The sequence below is a fragment of the Capsicum annuum genome, chromosome 7 (genome assembly GCF_002878395.1).
Source record: "Capsicum annuum cultivar UCD-10X-F1 chromosome 7, UCD10Xv1.1, whole genome shotgun sequence".
Lineage (NCBI taxonomy): Eukaryota > Viridiplantae > Streptophyta > Magnoliopsida > Solanales > Solanaceae > Capsicum > Capsicum annuum.
Window position 1 is genome coordinate 10467686 of NC_061117.1, and position 7076 is coordinate 10474761.

The window sequence follows — 7076 nt, forward strand, 5'->3', positions numbered from 1 at the left end:
TTAAATCAAGAAGCTCAGCATTAAACAAGGTGTTAATTCATATCAAATTTTGATTTGATTTAGTCAATTTATCAAATTCGACTCCAGTTGAAATCAAATTGGACCCAATTGTAAATGCAATTGACTAATTGCTATTCAATTTGGCTAGAATTTAAATTTGATTGCCTAAATTGTAATCCCATAATTCAAACATAAATTCTCAAAACCCTTCATCCCAATTTAACCTAATTCAAACATCCCCTAGTGGCCCAAATCTCCTATCAATATTCCTCAGCCCAATACCTAAACTGCCCTAATCCAGTACTCTTTTTCAGTTGGCCCAAACCAAATACCTAACCTGGCCTATTTTCCCCTTTTCCTCTTCCATATCAGAAAAAACTGCTTGAATGATTGAGAGAGGTTGGTCCTAAGATCGCGACAAAACCAGCAAACCCTTCTTGACTAGCCTCGAACCAATGCGTGACCTGCTCTTCCTTAGCCTTCACCACGCGTCTCGCGCAAACCCGTTCGTGAAAGCCAGGAAGCTTTCAAAAATTGGTGAGATGGCTCATCCAATGAATCGATTCTGCAAATATCAAGTACCATGGTATGAATTCATACCTATATGGTCGATTCACATTGGTTTGGGGTATGTCTTATTTTCCCCGATGGGTTATTAGTCCACCCATTCAAATTTGTTGAAGAAAAAACCAACTAAGGGTATAGTTTGTGAGAGAGAGGATCTTTTGGGGGGATTCAAAAACTCAACCCCCAATCCCCTTCTATATGAACCCCTTTGGAGAGCAAGAAAAAGGGGGGATCAAGAAAAAGGGTCTGAAATTTGAGGGTTTAGAAATTGTGTTTAGAAAAAGCTTTAGGAACTCGAATTCTGTTTCTTAGAAATTTTAGGTTTTCGAAATTGTTAGGGAGAGATTCGAGGGTTTAAGAGGGAAATATTTTGAGTGAGTTTCTAATTCAAAAACAGAGAAAGGAAAGTTTTTGAAGTTTCTATATTTATGTTGAAAATCTGGGGGATTCTTTTTCGGGGAGAGTCACTGTTTTTTAGGTTTCAAAACTTTGGAGAAAAGAATAGATGATAAAATTTTTGGGGTAAGAGGAGGGAGGTTGAAAATTCTAGGGTTCTAAGTTGGGGGTCCTTTTTTTTTTTCTTTTGTTAGCTTTTCGAGGGAGAGATTTAGAAATTGGGAGTCAAAATTTGGGTTCTTTCATAGAAGTTTTGGGGGGCTCTTCTCTCTTCTCTCCAAGGGGTTTCGAAATCTCTAAGAGGTAAAGGATAAAGGGACGCTCCGTTGGTGGTGGACGTCGCGAGATTCCAGTAGCGATGACTTCACTGATAGCTCCTTCATCCCGTTTTGCTGCCCAAGAACAGGTTAGTCATCCATTTCTCTCATTTTTTGCGTTATAATAGTCGTAGTTATCTTCGATTAAATATATTATTTTCTGGGATGGCTTGCTGTAGAAAGCCGTGGAAGGTTTAGGATTTTGTGTGACGATTGGAATTTGGTGTCGTTAGGATGAATTTGAGTCCTAATATTAAACATACTTCTGCGTAAGAGTTTGAGACTTAATGTTTTTTTCCTTGATTCTTGCTTTGAATAGAACTCTGGGATCTTAATTTCATGTTACATTTTTTTTTTGTTGTTATTAGACGTTAGCAAGAATAATATTGTATACAAAAGGTGTCTGCTATTTCTGTTGACGAAATGTAATAAAATCTTTTCTTCTTCTTTCGAACATAAGTCATTAGACCTTTAAAATAGTCAGACTTCTTCATTAATATTTGTTCAGCCTTCTGCGATAGGACGAATCTTAGCACTACTTAACATATAATATGTCTAGACAGTGGTAATGCTTAAACTACTAATTATATTTCAACATATTGTGAAATTTTTGCTTCTCTTTTAGTTTATATGTCTTGATTCCATACTTTCCGCTATAAAATTCGATAATTATTTCAGTATTCTCTCATTACCGCTTTAGGCTTTCATCCTATTGGTGGTCATCACCTTGTTGTTGACTTACGCTTAAGCATTAGGGTCAGATTTACCGTATTTACTGTTTCTGTTTATCCCTCGTATCAGTTTCTTGATTGGTTTTATCATGGAAACGCTCCTGAGACTCCTTTTGATAAGGAATGTCAAAAGGGAAGAAAGGATGTGTTGCACAGTTCCTTTATTCCATTAAGAGTTACCACTGATGTGTTAGTATTATCCTGGCATAATGCTAATCTAGATGTCATGGTGTGATTTTGTTAATGTCATTGTCTAGATGTTGAAGAATCGATGCTTGATACTATATGTAGCAAAAATTTTTTCTTAGGCAAGTAGGACACCTGTCTTTCTCTTTTTCCCTTTCTACCTCATGCTTCTCTCGCTAGCGAAAGTTGAATCTTGTCTACTCTTAATCGCAAACTAACAACCCTTTATAATATGAAAATGTCCCTGATTTGCAAGCATTTCAGGTAGTGATTTACCTCTAGTGTTATTGTCTATTTATTTATCTCTTGGCCCAGTTATTGAACTTCCTTAAAATCTTCAATCCGTACCTTTACATATACTAAGATTCTGTGGCTTTATAGCATTTTGTTTGCCCGAGTTTCTGATTTTATTTTGATCTTTCCGCCTACTTGGCCTCCATGATTAGTGTACTTTTCCCTCAATCACATGAATCATTGTCTTTTCTACATTTGCGCGAGAATATATTTTATAGTATTATGAACTTTCAATATGGTTAGTAATTAATTTATACATAGCATATTAATTCTTTCATCCTTTTCTTCGCATGAACCCATTTTGGAGTCCAAACAGACTTTTTCTCCACATATTTCATGGTGGGCAAACACGGCTCCCTCCTCGCGTCCAATCCGAAAGATAATCCAAGATGAATATATAACGTATGGCTATAAAGAGTGGAAAGAAGGGGAGTGGGTTGAAATCCTACCATTGAAGAGCCTAAGGGACTTGAAAGTCTCAGTGTCCATTTCAGTCATTTATTTAGATATTTATTGTTGTCGTTATCTATTCCGTTATTTACTCTCATTCATTCATTTGGGGCCTCGAAGACAAAATTGTAAATTAATACAGGTGAAGTGAGACTCGAGTTAAAGGCTCGGAAACATAGAAATAGGATAGGTGAAGATGGGTCAAAGACCGAACTAGAATAGGACAAGGACGACGGTTTGGGCCTTAAAGCCTAAATCACTATTTCTCCCCTTTCCCCTTTTCCTTTTGTTTACTTGTTTAGTACTTATTGCGAACCTAGCTAAATCTCTAACTAAGTCGCTAAAACAACTGATTTTGTAAAAGCTTTTTCCTTAATCAACTATTTTTTTCAACAAATTGATTTTCCAAAGTTAATAAAAAGAATGCTTTCAAACATATCGGATAACCACAAGTTAGCTGACGTTTTAGGTGCCTAACACCTTCCTAAAACGTTAATAAGAACCGATTACTCAGAATATCTTAACTTAAACAATTTTTCTATTTTGAATCATTTAAAGTATTTATAAAGGTTTCTTAATTCCTTTTCAAAATTCAGTGGCGACTCTCACAAGTCAAAATTTCTGCAAAACAAGCCTTATCTTCCCTCAATTCTTAAGAAAAGAACTGATTAAGGAAGGATACTAAAAACTCCTCCCATATAGTAGGTTCAACAACCTTGCATCTCAAATCTTCCCATTCCTGGTACCACTGGTTGGCGACGTCCTTAAGTTGATAGGCCGCCAATTCTACACCTTCAGTGAAACTAGCATGCACGACTCTGAATATTTTCTCCATTTCATCTATGAACCCTTGGGGGTCCTCCTCAATCTTGTGTCCCAACCCAAAAGGCCATGAGTGGCACCTACGCTAATCTTCCTGTAGGAGAACCATCTAAACTGAACCATTACCCAATCACTTAATCAAGAATAAAATGATATTATCACTAAACCAACTTAAGAACAATAATCTAGAGATAATCATTATCAATGCAAAAATAAAAAAACTACTCACTGAAATCCCTAAGACCCAAAAGTCATCGTATAAGAACTCCTAACAAAAATCATGTCTAAAAGAGATATCCAAAAAAAAGTAAAGAAAGAATGTATCATTGCCCGAAAGTTGGACAAGAACAAATAGGATGACCCATGACAGCCTAGATATGGAGTGCTCACCCTTGGATCAAGATATGCTATCAAACTTTAGAGGCAAGGTCATGTCTGAGCCTCAGGAACACTTTTTGCACTCAACAAAGAAGAGTACAGGGTAGTATCAGTACAAACCACTATGTACTGGTAGGTATCATAGGCCAACTCAATTCAATAACATATACTCAACATAAATCTAATAACAAGCAGATAGGCATCATAACATAACAGAGATTCAATGATTAAACAGTACAACAATAACAGGTCAAATAGTGCTCACAAACAACCCACATAACCATCAAGAGCATCAACCATACTGTAAACATCCACAGAATCAACAAAAATATGTACACACATGCTATGAGACTTATTTTTTCCCTTACAATCATGACCTGTAGGATACAATCTATGTTCATGTACCATACCGGCATGGTACCCGATCCTCAATAACAAGTAATATCAATATCATATTCGTACCTATGTGGTACCCAATCCTCCATAAATAAGTAATATCAATATACATAATCATACCAGTATGGTAACCGATCCTCCATACACAAGTAATATCAATATACATATCCGTACCAGCATAGTACCCGATTCTCCATAAACAAGTAATATCAATATACATATCCGTACCAACGTGGTACCCGATCCACCATAAACAAGTAATATTAATATACATATTCGTGCCGGCGTGGTACCCTATCCACCATAAACAAGTAATATAAATGTACATATCTATACCGGCGTGGTACTAGATCCACCATAAATAAGTAATATCAATATCAAATTTGCACTACCTCACAACATACAAAACGATGTACCAAGTTTACGAGTACACTTAATGTCATAAGACAATTCCATCAAGTAAATTTTAAATAATTCTTTATACACGCTCAACAATCTAAACATCATCAATTTCAAGCATGTTTGAATACCAATCAACAAGTATCAAATTTAGGATAATACACAAAATTAAATCAAGTCTAAACTCTAATTAAACCACAACCTACCTTAACCAAGGTATCCAAAATCAAGCTAATTTGCAAGTGTCTTTCCCTTCCGTAAAATCTTGGAATGATCAATGTCTATTTAAAAACATAATCTCCATAAGAATACAAATGTAATGAAACCCATATACATTTTTAATCATTACCTAATCATTACTAGGTTACTTAATTTATTTTTAATTTCATGTCGGCATACAGATAATATCATGGCTTTGTCTAACTTGCTAACCTAAAACACTTCACTACATCATTCAGCCATTAATATTTTTGCAATCATTAGGCTTAATTACTTACTCTAAGAATCCTAGACCAAAATTCAAAATTTTCTATGAAAGAATTAGAATTAATGAAAGTCGAAATAAAATTTTACAAGGCCATAACCTAAACGTCCCTGTTGTATTAGTCTATCAAATTCCCAAGTTTCAAGCCTTAGCATTACACCACCTTTATGAGCAATCACTGCATTCCTATTAAAAAGTGAAAAAATTATTATATTAAATAACCTGACCTTAGAGAAAACTGTACGCACATATGCTTGCTACTTCTATTCAATTAATTATTGCTAATATAGATGATAAAGTGGAAATCACTACAGATAAGAAGTGATATCAACTGGGATGACTCCACAGAAACTAAGAAAATTCATACGCTAACCTGGATATGGTGTTTGCTGAGAATCCCCTTTTTCCCTTCACGCTTTGATACAAAACATGTAACTTTTGTGTTCAACCGCTGCTAGTTGAGGGTTTTTTCTGATATTTTTTTATAACATGTTAAACCCTTCCCACTTAAATCAATTCTTATACACAATTCTCAATAATTAAGAAAATATCAATTTAACCCATTAATTGCCAACTAAAATAATATCTAAGATACCCAACTAATGACTTAACTCACTAAGAACACCTCACGAATTGGTACAATTCATCCCCGTAAGTCATAAATCACGTATACCAACTATGATGAGAGCAAAAATAGGAAAAATGAGAAATTTCACTAACAACAAGAAAGATCATTATATCAGATAGAAATTAAAAACCATTCGTCCCCAAAAGGGCACACACAATACAAGAAAGGGAAAAAGGAATTACCTAAATCAGCAAAAAGATGTGGATATTTGCTACACATTTCTGCTTTGGTCTCCCAAGTGGCCTCCTCAATAGGATGATTCTTCCACTAGACCTTCACCAATGGGAATCTCCTTAGTCCTCAACTTACAGACATCTCTATCAAAAATAGCAACAAGTTCCTCTTCATAAGAGTGAATTTCATTGAACAAGACCAAATCCTAACAAATTATGTAGTTACCATCACTATGAAACTTTTTTAACATAGATACATGAAACACAAGGTGAACTCCCAATAAACTCAAAGGTAATGCCAAGCTACATGCCACCACCCCCACACGCTGAAAAAATCTCAAACGGCCTAATATATGTAGGACTGAGATTACCTCGCTTGCTAAAATGCATGACACCCTTCATAGGGGATACCTTGAACAACACTTGATCACCCTCCATAAAGTGCATATCTCCAACTTTCCGATCCACATACTTCTTTTGTCTTCTTTGAGCTACAATAAGTTTCTCTTAAATGAACCTGACATTCTCTAACGAGTCTCTCAAAAGACCAGTACCCTACGATCTCACCCCAAAAACATCAAACCACCCCATAGGAGATCTACTCCTCCTCCCATACAATGCCTCAAATGGTGCCATATCGATACTTGAATGAAAACTGTTATTATATGCAAACTTCGCCAAAGGTAGAAATTGATCCCATTGACCTCCAAAATGCATCACACACACGCAAAGTATATCTGCCAATACCTAAATCATTCGCTCAGACTGTCCATTGGTCTGAGGGTGAAAACTTGTACGAAGGTCCAACCTAGTAACTAACTCCTCATGCAACTTCTTCAAAAAATAGGTAAATTA

At 35.6% G+C, this 7076-nt stretch overlaps 1 long non-coding RNA gene across 1 annotated transcript; it reads left to right on the forward strand.

The window, feature by feature from the left end:
• The first annotated feature begins 243 nt into the window (after positions 1-243).
• Positions 244-3223, forward strand: LOC124900024. Its single transcript, XR_007057596.1, has 2 exons — positions 244-1369; positions 2808-3223. It is a non-coding gene; the product is annotated as an uncharacterized LOC124900024 (long non-coding RNA).
• The last annotated feature ends 3853 nt before the right edge of the window (positions 3224-7076 follow it).